The sequence below is a fragment of the Oryctolagus cuniculus genome, chromosome 1, assembly GCF_051225735.1.
Source record: "Oryctolagus cuniculus isolate XC-2025 breed Fujian yellow rabbit chromosome 1, ASM5122573v1, whole genome shotgun sequence".
NCBI classification, from domain to species: Eukaryota; Metazoa; Chordata; class Mammalia; order Lagomorpha; family Leporidae; genus Oryctolagus; species Oryctolagus cuniculus.
Genome location: NC_142867.1, coordinates 19354609 through 19366993, shown reverse-complemented (window position 1 = coordinate 19366993; position 12385 = coordinate 19354609). Strand labels below are relative to the sequence as shown.

Sequence of the window (12385 nt, the reverse complement as noted above, 5' to 3'; positions counted from 1 at the left end):
TTAGTGCAGTTCCAGCCACTGTGGCCAACTGAGAAGTGAACTGCAGATGGAAGACCTCTTTCTCTCTCTCTGTGTGTCTCTCTCTGCCTTTCCTTCTCTCTGTGTGTAACTCTGACTTTCAAATAAATAAATAAATGTTTAAAAAAAAAGTCACTTAGTATTCTTGGATTTGAGTCCTGGCTCCACTTCCAATTTCAGCTTCCTTTTAATGAGCCTCCCAGGAGGCAGCAGTTGATGGCTTAAGTTCTTGGGTTTCTGCTACCCACGTGGGAGACCAGATGGAGTTCCAGGCTCCTAGCTTTGGTCTGGTCCAGTCCCACTTGTTCTGGGCTGTAAGAGTGAACCAACAGATGAAAGATCTTTGTCTCTCTGCCTTTCAAATAATATGAAAATACATTTTTTAAAAAAGGAAATAATTGGGCCGGCGCCGCAGCTCACTAGGCTAATCCTCCGCCTAGCGGCGCCGGCACACCGGGTTCTAGTCCCAGTCGGGGCGCCGGATTCTGTCCCGGTTGCCCCTCTTCCAGGCCAGCTCTCTGCTGTGGCCAGGGAGTGCAGTGGAGGATGGCCCAGGTGCTTGGGCCCTGCACCCCATAGGAGACCAGGAAAAGCACCTGGCTCCTGGCTCCTGCCATCGGATCAGCGCGGTGCACCGGCCACAGTGCGCTGGCCGCGGCAGCCATTGGAGGGTGAACCAACGGCAAAGGAAGATCTTTCTCTCTGTCTCTCTCTCTCACTGTCCACTTTGCCTGTCAAAAAATAAATAAATAAATAAATAAATAAATAAATAAAAGGAAATAATTGAACAAACAAATGAGGTAGTTCCAAAATTAAACACATTATTATTTTCCAAACATCTGTAGATTCCAGGTATGGTCAGATAAAGTACCAATTCATTTAAAAGTAAAATTCAGTTCCTGGTAGCTTTTCATCACTGTTTATTTTACTGGTCAATAGGTACTAAAAGTACAACTAATTGCTATGGAGAACTTAAAAGGGTCCAAAGAGGGGAAAAATGGAGAAGTGAGGAAGGGTTGAGCCTGCAACAGATTGAATGCTAATCTAGAAAGACGCACTACGGGACAAATTCAAATATTTTGTTCTACAGGTATGGAAGAGAACTGGCCTTCCCAGCATCATACTGTGGTGCTGACAATTTGCTCTTGCAAGGTCCAAAGATCCAACCCCTAGACAACAAACAGTGCTCTCCACAGTGTTGGCAGAACTGAAGAGCAGAGAAGTCACTGCACATTGCTCAAAGATTACATGGAGGGGTCGGCACTGTGGCGCAGTGGCATAAAGTGCCAGCATCCCATATGGGCGCCAGTTCTAGTCCCGCTGCTCCTCTTCCAATCCAGCTCTCTGCTATGGCCTGGGAAAGCAGGAGAAGATGGCTCAAGTCCTTGGGCCACTGCACCCACATGGGAGACCCAGAAGAAGCTCCTGGATCCAGACTTTGGATCAGCACAGCTCTGGCCATTGCAGCCATCTGGGGAGTGAACCAGCAGATGGAAGACCTCTCTGTCTTGACCTCTCTCTGTAACACTTTCTTTCAAATAAATAAAAATAAATCTTAAAAAAAATTATCTGGAACATGGTGAACAACTCTGAACTCTGGATAAACACCAGAGATAGGAAAAATATGTGGAATCCTACAATATATATCACAATCCTCTTTCTGTTACAATTAAAACCTAAAACAATCAACTGTTTTTTGTTTGCTTAATCCTCCATTTAAAAAAGAATGGGGGGCTTAAAATGGTAATTTTCATGTTACTTTTTTTTAAAGATTTATTTATTTATTTGAAAGGCAGAATTACAGAGAAAGAAGGTTAGACAGAGAGAAAGTTCTTTCATCAGCTGATTAACTCCCCAAATGGCCTCAATGACCAGGACGGGGCCAGTAGAAGGTCTCCTGATGGTTGGCAGGAGCCAAGTACTTGGGTCATCTTCCACTACTTTCCCAGGAGCATTAGCAGGGAGCAGGATGGGAAGTGGATCAGCTGGGACTTGAACTGTCAGCCATATAGGCAGCAGCTTAACTCACTGAATCATTCACACCAGCTCCTCATGTTATGTGTACTTTGTCATACACAAAAAGAGTGGAAATGAAAGAGGGGAAGCTGAAATATGAGAGAACTTCATAAAGTTCACAGAAAAATGGAATTAACAGATAAATTTATTTTGATGCAATTTTTTTGAAATTGCACAATTTTTCATAACACATTTTCCATGAACTCTTTTGCAACCTCCTACTTATGACCAGAGATAATGACTCTATAATTTGGAGACTACTGGGAAATATATAAGAGAAAATAAAGATGAGATCAGCTGGCTCGAATACAAGCAAAGTCTTAGCCTGAATATCACCATCAGGAACCATGAAAGAGGCTATAAATTAAGTAAGCAGAGGTGTTTGTGCTAGTCCTCAACTTAGTTCACGTTTTAACTAAGAATGGGAAAATAAGATAAAATGGCATCTCTAGCCCATGTAGAGAAGGCTTCAAATGGAAGTGTTGAGAATTCTTGCAGAGAAGCAGAAATGACAGATTAGGAACCAGAGTAATTAGGAAAATATGAAACACAGCAAACACACAAATGAGACACTGCCAAGGTGGATGTATGTGTGTGTGTATAAAACCACCTTCAATAAAAAGCCATTCATTTACAGTTAGGAAAACCCTGAAAACAAGAATGGGTTAATAAAGTGGCAAATGCCCCACCAAAAAAAATGTGTTAGGCAAGAAGAAGGGAAAAGACCTTTGGTTTTAATATTGGCACACAGAAATTCCAGATCCAAGGCATAGCTCGAAATAAATTAGAGGTAAAAAGAGTAACTAATGACTCTCCAGATTCTAAAGAAATGAGGATTCAGATAAGGAGTCCTGTTGGGGAAACAAATTTCAATGCATAGAATATTGGGCAGGGGGGAGTTGAAGCATGGGGAAAGAGATTACCACTAAGAGTTCTAAGAAAAGACCAAAAAACTGAAAGTATAGGGGGCATTGTGGTGCAGCGGCTTAAGCCACTGCTTGTGATGCCAGCATCCCAAATCACAGCGCAGGTTACTCCACTTCCAACCCCATTCCCTGCTGATGCATCTGGCACGCAGCAGAGGATGGCTCAGTACTTTGATGGCTGAGTACTTTGAGTTCTTTCCACCCACATGGGAGACCCAGATAGAGTTCCTGAACGCTGGTTGTGGCTTGGCCCAGCCACAGCTGTTGCAGTCATTTGGGGAGTAAGGCCACAGGTGAAGGATCTCTCTATCCCTCCCTCTCTTTCCTTCTCTCTTTCTCTTATTCTCCCTCTCCACCTTTCAAATAAGTAAATCTCTTAAAAATGAAAGTACTTAAAAGAATGATATATTCAGATAACTACGTAAGAGCCTGCCTCTCACTTCAGTGATGATATAAGACCCACATGCAGCAAGGATCCATGAGATGGAAGAAGGCAAAAATCAGTCAGGCAGAGACTGTACATGAGTAGACTGGAAAATGCTTGCCAGATGAACAGTGGGAGAAAGGCAGACCCAAGACAGTGTTTCCTAAGAACGGTGGAGGATGCTCAACACTGGGGTCTAACACAACACAGTCAATACCCTTCTGGGACGGGGTGGGAGGCTGAAAAAAAGGCAAAGAGAGTATACAAATATGCTGGTATTGTTCCTCCAACACAGAAGGAACACTTTTCAGGGAAACACCAGAGAAATCCTCATCAATTTCAACAGCCAGAAGCTGCCTCTAAGCCAGCAGGATAGAAGCTGGCTGGGTTATTAATGGTTTTCCCAGTTGTTGAACTCTGTGCATCTCTGATTAACTCTCAGAGGGGTACTGGGAAAGGAGAGGGGAAAAAATAATATTTTCATATACAAGATCTTACAAGGAAAAAAATCCTTCAAACAATCAAGTTTTCAAGACAAGTGTTGAATACAAGAAGACAAGTCTCCAGAACAAGACAGAAACACAGCAGCAACCCTTCTGCTAAATGTCCAGGATTAATTGCCTCAGAGAGAGGCTGCAATTGAAAGAAATGAAAAATACACCTACAGACTGCTGGCTGCGTCCTGACCAGACAGTCAGGCTGCCACTGCTTCCCAGTGACAAATGGTTCTGACTTGGACCTTTATAAATGAAGCTCTCGCAGCAAAAGCTCAAAAGGCCATTGTCCTCTTGACAGTACACAGTTGACTTTACTGAAAATTAGACTACTTAAAAAATACTTATTTGTCTATGTTACTCTGTTTCTACTCAATCTGCAGACAAAGGAAGGTCCCGTTAGCATTATTTGTGTCCCTGGATGGCAGAGTGATCTTGGTCAAGTTCTTTCTGTTACTAGGTGCTGCTAACTGAAACTGAGGCTCCAGTTTTTGTTTGCAAGGACTTGAACGTGTGCAAGGACTTAGATTTCTGGAAGGCAGGCACAGTCCCAGCTATCATTCATAGGCGATCTACGGTATAGGTCTCCTGGAACTGTAGAGCCTTACTTTTTTTTCTAAGGAATAGTAATAAAAGGGATAATTACCATTTACAAATTCCTTTCCTCCCTTATTCTACCTCTTAATTCCATCTGCCTACATTATGTAAATCCATATTCTAAATGCGCACTTTATGTTAAAAACTAAACATCTGAATCTAAGTGGTTGTCTTCTCCCCCCACCCCCTGGCTGTTCAATACTTTCCTTCTGTAATTTCCCATTCTAAGCTCAGGCACAAGCTAGACTCTTCTATTGCATGCACCATAATAAATATTCAGATGTATTTTACTTGCCCATAAAGAGTATGAATTCTAAAGCTGCCAACAGTGTTATGTATTTCTAAGCAGTAGGTCAAAATCCTCAGTAAAGAGCTAGAATTTGGGTAGGTATACATTTTACAAATACACTGGGGCTCCACAGGTACCAGACAGCCTATTCCTAATTATCAAGAAGCTCCTTGCTTCTGAAAATTCTTAGTTTTCCTGCTGAGTACAAGGAAATTATCCTGAAGTAGTTAACTTCAAAAAAGTTCCGAAACCTTAGGGCTAAAAGGGACTTCAGAGATTACCTAATCTCATTTTTATAGATTAGACATTTTACAGATTAGGCCAAGGGTGGGAAAGAGACTTGCTTCAGATCAGATGCCAAATTACAGGCCCAGCCAAGACCAGGACCCAGAGCTACGTAGCAGGCAATAGTTGTCAGGCGTGGAGATCAGCAAGCAATGACAAGTGATCCTAATTCTAGTCACTGCTGTTCTAGAGTCACTTGCTAATTTATACACTTAGTTCAAAATTGGCTTCAGTAAGAATAAAAATGGACTTGGGTAACATTTTATTTGGAGCAGCAGGAAGTCAGATGGCTGTACTCTCTGGCAGCTCATCCCACCAGGAATATACACAATCGGGCCCCACTCTTAGAAAACACCAGGGCCTCTTACACACAATATTTAAAATGTAACCCTCAATTATCCTTACCTGTACTAAGCCTACTGCTTTTTCTTTTCCTTTTTTTTTTTTTTTTTTTTTTTTTAGAGATGTATTTATTTATTTGAAAGGCAGAGTCACAGAGAAGCAGAGGCAGAGGCAAAGAGAGAGAGAGAGATCCTCTATCCACTGGCTCACTCCCCCAGATGGCTTCAATGGCCAGAGCGACAACAATCCAAAGCCAGGAGCTTCTTCCGGGTCTCTCCTGCAGGTGCACTGGCCCAAGGTATTGGGCCATCTTCTACTGCTTTCCCAGGCTATAGCAGAGAGCTGGATCAGAAATGGAGCAGCTGGGACTTGAACTAGCACCCATTTGGAATGCTGGCACTGCAGGCAGCGCATTTACCCACTACACCGCAGCACCACCCCTAAGCCCACTGCTTTCTAACTGTTTCTCCTGCCTCAGTTATCTTGCCAAGTTAGGTCACCAGACCTATGCTGTTAGAGTTAACCACTTAAAGTACATAATGAATACTGACTGTCCCCAGATAAAAACAAAGTTCAAACTTTATAGCCAGGCATTCTGGGCCCTCAATGGTACAGGGCTTTCTGATTGCTCCTATATCACAAATATTCCATAGCAATAGACATAGATCTATTTAGGGCCTCTGAATAAACACTGTTAAACTTCTCATCACTAGGCTTTTGCATAAATTATTTACTTTATCAAGAGTCTCCATCCATCCCACACATAAATTCACTTATCAGTGTCTCAGAGAGCTTTCAATATTCAGCTCAAATCCATGAAGCCTTCTAGTACCTCCCCCAAATACTTTGTTCCTTCATGAAATGCTGTCCTAACACTTCAGTGATAACTTACTATGTTCTCTCTTCAGGTATTTATGCATAAGACTGATCATGTTACTCTATAGCTTAAAATGCTTCAAGGACTTCCACTTAGCTCACTTGCAAGGCACACAACACACTCTAAATCTACAGCCACTCTAATGCTAAGGGCTCATCTCCTGCCACATATCTTGGACTTCACAATCTAGCTACACCTATCAACAGAGTAATTCCCAAAATATTCCATACTGTTCCATGTTTTATAACTGCATTTACTTGTTTTTATCCTAAGAATACCTACAGAAAGACTTTGTTTTTTTTTTAAGACCTATCTTTCTAAGAGCCTACCTTGTAAAAACAATGAACCACTATAAAACCCAAGTTTTAAATTATCTGGTAACCAGGAAGACAACAGTTTTTATCTCATCCCACCTAAAGAATTAATTCTGGGGGCCAGTGTAGTGGCATAATGGGTTAAGCCACTGCCTGCGATGATGGGTGCCACTTTGAGTCCTGGCTGCTCCACTTCTGATCCAGCTCTCTGCTAATGCATCTGGGAAAGCAGTAGAAGATGGCTGAAGTCCTTGTACCCCTGCACCTACATGGGAGACCTGGATGAAGCTCCTGGTTGGTGTCTTTGGATTGGCCCAGCCCTGGCTATTGTGGCCACTTGAGGAGTGAACCAGTAGATGGAAGATCTTTCTCTGTCTCTCTCTCTCTCTCTCTCTCCATAACTCTGCCTTCTAAATTAAAAAAAAAAAAAAAAAAAAACACACACACACACACACTTGGGGCCACACTGTGGCATAGCAAGTAAAGCTGCCACCTGCAGTGCTGGCATCCTATATGGGCACTGGTTCGAGTCCCAGCTGCTCCACTTCCAATCTACAGCTACATCATACACTGTGAAGATCTTTTCTTAATTTGAGAAGCAGAAGTGGGAGAAGTGCGCACGTGCTCCCATCTGCTAATTCACTCCCTAAATGCCCACAATAGCCAGTGCTAGACTGTGCCAAAGCCAGGAGCTCAGAACTCAATCTAAGTCTCTAAACACTTGAGCCATCACTGCTACCTCCCAGTGTCTGCTTTAACAGGAAGCTGGAGTCAAGAGTCAGTCACATACTGAATTCAGGTACACTGATGTGGGACACAGGTGTCTAAACTGGCATCTTAACTGCTAGGCTAAATGTCTACCCTGATTATGGAGATTTTTAAATTATATTTTCCATGAACATTTTAATTTAAAGATTTTTAAATTTTATTTGAAAGGCAAAGTTACAGAGAGAGGAGGAGACAGAGATCTTCCATCTGCTGCTGGCTTACTCTATAAGATTGCAATGGCCAGGGCTCAGCCAGGCTGCAGCCAGGAGCCAGGAACTTCATCCTGTCTCTCAGGTGGGCAGCATGGGTTCAAGTGCTTGGGCCATCTTCTGCTGTTTTCCCAGGTGCATTAGCAGCAAGCTGGCTGGTAAGCAAACAGCACGGACTTGAACCGGTGCCCAAATGGGATGTGAGTGTCACAGGCAGTAGCTTAACCTATTGCACTACAACACTGGCCCCTTTGTGAAGACTTTTTAATGACTTCCTTGCCAGGTGTCTTTGCTAGGTGTCTAGAAGGAGGATCATAAAAAGAGAAGCTCTTGCAGCACAAGGCTCCTCTGTATATGCAAATGTGCTACTGCCATAATACATCATGCCAAACTAAATCTCTTGTATCCAGAAATGACTGTCCTATTCATAACTAAATTTTGTGTATTTGGTCATAATGTGGACTTCTAGATAAAAGGGACTGAAATACACCACATAAATTACAGTAGTTTAGAAAATAAATATAGGGATCAGCATTGTAGCTCAGCAGGTTAAGTTGTTGCTCACAATGCCAGTTGTCAGACTGCTGGTTCAAGTTCAGACTGCTCTGCTTCTGTTTCAGCTTCCTAATGCAGCTGGGAAGGTGGCAGATGATGGCCCAAGTACATAGGACCCTGCCACCCACGTGGGAGAGTAGGATGGAGTTCCTGGCTCCTGGCTTCATCCTGGCCCAGACCCAGCTGTTGTGGCCTGGGGAGTGAACCAGTGAATGGAAGGTATCACCCCCATCTCCTATCTTGCCCCATTGCTGTCTTTCAAGTATTATTTATTTTTACTTGAAAGTCAGAGTTACACAGAGAGGGAAGGAGAGGCAGAGAGAGAGAGAGAGAGGTCTTCCATCCCCTGGTTCACTCCCCAGTTGGCAGCAATGGCCGGAGCTATGCCAATCCAAAGCCAGGAGCCAGGAACTTCTTCTGGGTCTCCCACGTGGCTGCAGGGGCCCAAGGACTTGGGCCATCTTCTACTGCTTTCCCAGGCCAAAGCAGAGAGCTGGATTGGAAGTGGAGCAGCCCGGACCTGAGCTGGCACCCATATGGGATTCCGACACTGTAGGCGGTGCATTTATCCACTCTGCCACAGCGCAGGCCCCTTGCTTTTTTTTTTAAACAGGAAAATAAATGTGAGGGTAGGCATTTGATGTGGTGGTGAAGACACTGCTTGAGACATCCACATTCCATATTGGAGTGTCTGCTTGTGTCCTGGCTTCTCTACTTCCAATCCAGTTTCCTACTAACACACACTCCGGGATGTAAAAGATGATGGTTCAAGCATTTGGATCCATGGATTGAGTCCTGGTCTCCTGGCTTTGGCCTGGCCTAGCCCTTGCTATTTTGAGTAATTTGGGAGGGAAGGAACCAGCAAATGGACAACTTCTCTCTCTCTCTCTCTCTCTCTCTCTCTCTCTCTCTGTGTCTTTCAAATAAAAAAATGAAAATAAATTAAAAAAAAAACTAAGAAAAAAGAAATGTAATAAACATAAAGAATTCATCTTAAGTCTGAGAGATTAGAATTCTGAATGAAATGTATTTCCTAGGTAGAAATCAGTGTCACAACTGAGAACGAAGGACTTTTGTCTCTACTGTGCTAGCATCAATTTTTAAGAAGTTGAATATAATCACCCAGTGACTGGCATGCATAGTGGAGATACGATCCAATATCGGGCTTCTCCAGGTCGGACTGTAACTAGCAAGGACGGTACCCAGAGTATCCTTCTCCTTAGAAGGCAAATCAGCTACACAAAGAGGTAACAAGGGCAGCAGTATGAACTGAGGATGCCTCTGGGATTATAATTACATTTAGAGAAACAGATAAAATGAAGAAAGGGGCAAATCCAGTTGAAATACTAGGATAGCAAATAAGCTCTATACAAGTCTTAGCAACTACTGGCACTTAAGTGGGGCTTTATGAAAACCTCCCCCTCCTTCTTTCCAAAGGGATATAAAAAATGCAAACGCGAGTTTTCCTTATGTTTATTTGCCATCTATATTCTAGTAGGTGGTCTGGGCTCACAAGCAGGCAGACAGCAATGTCACAGGCAGTCACACCTTTACCCTGCTTGTGAACATCTTTATGCAATGACAGCTGCTGAGGGCTTCGGGGAGACCTGCTGACAGCAGATTTCTGGATGTCCTGTTTGTGCATTTTCATAAACACAGGGATCCTGCAGTCTCAATCCTCACCACAGACAGAGATGAATGGCAGGAGGAGATGCCTGTCTGGGAAGATGGTCATTAATCTAGACAACAAGAACAAAAAATTTAACCTGTTGCTGACGAACCTCCTAAGTCATCCTCCCTAGAGATAAATCTCAATGGTTTTGTTTCACAGCAAGCAAGTAGAAGCACTCCAATATGGTTGTACATCATTTTTAAAGGTTTGTAAATCTGCACGACAAGGAAAGTCAGACCCTAAATATCTTTGTTCCTGTTTTCTAATCAGACACATCTGATTTGGTCAAGTCTCAGTGTCCTCAATTAGAAAAACACTACAATGCAATAAATAGCTCATTAAGCCATTATAAGGATTAAGCAAGATATTTAACAACAACAATATAAAATGTATACTTTTGCCTCAGTACTACCAATGTTTTGAAAACTTATTCATTAGTATAACATATGAAAAACCTATTAGTAATAATAACCAATATTATTATTGAACCTTCCATTCAATGGATAATGGATAATAACCAAAAAGAAGGGATCTGAGAAATGGCTCCCTTGGTTTTCTGGGGACACCATACACCTCAGTGAGACGAGCCCAAGATTGGCAAAATGTTCTACAACTTAGCAAGTAGAAAGATTGAAGAGGTTAAAGTGAGGGAGGGAAGCTAATAGAAGAACCATTTCACTGAATGGCCTCCTGTTAAGAATGTTCTAGGTCATATTTAACACACCTGCTTCTCTAGACCTGAAAGAACCATAAATTATGACTGCAGAAGCCTCTGACTTTCCATCTAGTATCAAAGGTAAGAAAAAGGACACGGTAGAGAAATTAAAACGGGTTGGACCATTCTCTAGTTTCTCATTCTCTCCCTCTTCTGAGCAGCTAGAGATGAAGCGTAGAGGAGCAACCACAGCAGCACTGGGTTTACAGGTGGGGAGGGGATCAGGGAGGGAAACAGAGAGATGACAGACTGTAAATCAGCACCAACTAGCCAGCTCCATCCTTCACTGGAACTCTTGGACTACTAATGCTGCGGTGGCTGATAAACAGCTGCTATTAAATAAGATTATGCCTGCATCGGCCTGAAAACAGAGGCAAACACCCAGGGGAGAGGCTTTAGGAGGAGCATTAGAAAATGTTGCCAACCGTCGCTATCCAGGGGACTATATAAGACCCCTAGAAAAAAACAACAGCAAGTTAATGCATAAAAGGTGAAGAAAGAAATGTAAATTCAGGTCATGCTGAAGCCAGAGGGGAGGCGAGAGCACAGGTGGGATGGGGGAGCACTAGGAGGAGGCAGTCTGACACAGGAAAACTGAGGGGGAAGCAAGGGGAGAGAGGAGGTGGTAGCAGAAGAAAGGGAAGGTAAGATGAGAACAGAACATTTTAAACTAACCCAGAACTCCATTGTGAAGGACAAGTCACGAGGCGAGATACAGCTTAAAGGCATGAGCCCCACATTTCACCACCGCTAAAAGATAACGCAGGGGCCAGCACTGTGGCATAGCGAGTGAGGCCACTGCCTGCAGTGCCGGCATTCCACATGGGCACCAGTTTGGGTCCCAGCTGCTCTATTTCCAATCCAGCTCTCTGCTATGGCCTGGGAAAGCAGCAGAAGACGGCCCAAGTCCTTAAGCCCCTGCACCCACGTGGGAGACCGGGAGGAAGCTCCTGGCTCCTGGCTTCAGATCAGCGCAGCTCTGGCCGTTGCAGCCATCTGGGGAGTGAACCAGTAGATGAAAGACACCCCCTCTCTCTGTCTCTGCCTCTCTGTATCTCTGCCTTTCAAATAAACAAATAAATCTTTAAAAAAAAAATGATAATGCAGTCTTCCAAGCATGCATGGGAAGAAGGCTGCCTAGGCTGTCGGCAGCACTAAGCACCGGCAGCCTCAGCAAGTGTGTTTAAGTGGCTGCCCCAGTGGACCTGGGGCAGCATCTACCACACATTTCACTACAGGGGTCCACCTGGCTGGAGTAACGAAAAGTCTCTGTTTCCTTCACTACAAGTGCATGCATCCATCTTGCCCAACAGTGGACAGAGGAGGAAGGATGCAGGCTGAGAGTCAGAGAGGAGCTCTGCTCTTCTCCTACAGCTGACGAGAATGGTTCACCACCAGGGCCGGCACTATGGCATATCAGGTAAAGTCATAGCCTGCAGTGCCAGCATCCCATATGGGCACCAGTTCGAGTCCTGGCTGCCCCACTTCTGATCCAGCTCTCTGCTGTGGCCTGGAAAAGCAGAAGATGGTCCAAGTCCTTGGGCCCCTGCACCTGCGTGGGAGACCCGGAAGTTCCTAAGCTCCTGCCATTGCGGCTATTTGAGGAATGAATGAGTGGATGTAAGACTTTTCTCTCTCTCTCTCTGCTTCTACTTCTCTGTAACTCTGCCTTTTAAATAAATAATTAGGAAGGAAGGAAGGAAGGATCACCACCTATGCTCCATCTGCCACCCCACAGCTGCTTCAGGTCACCCCTCCATTTCCTGCACATTTATATCTTTCTCAGATAATTAAATTTCTCGTTCTTCATTTTACTCTTAGGTATACAAATGTTAGTATGTTTAGTGACAGTATCAGGAGGGCTAATTGATATAAAGGTTGTCC

General features: G+C 43.7%; 1 protein-coding gene across 11 annotated transcripts in view; it reads right to left on the bottom strand.

Moving 5' to 3' along the window:
• The window catches only part of AMBRA1 (autophagy and beclin 1 regulator 1), a 234689-nt gene that overhangs the window by 132431 nt on the left and 89873 nt on the right, over positions 1 to 12385 (bottom strand). The gene's annotated exons all lie outside the window — the stretch shown is intronic.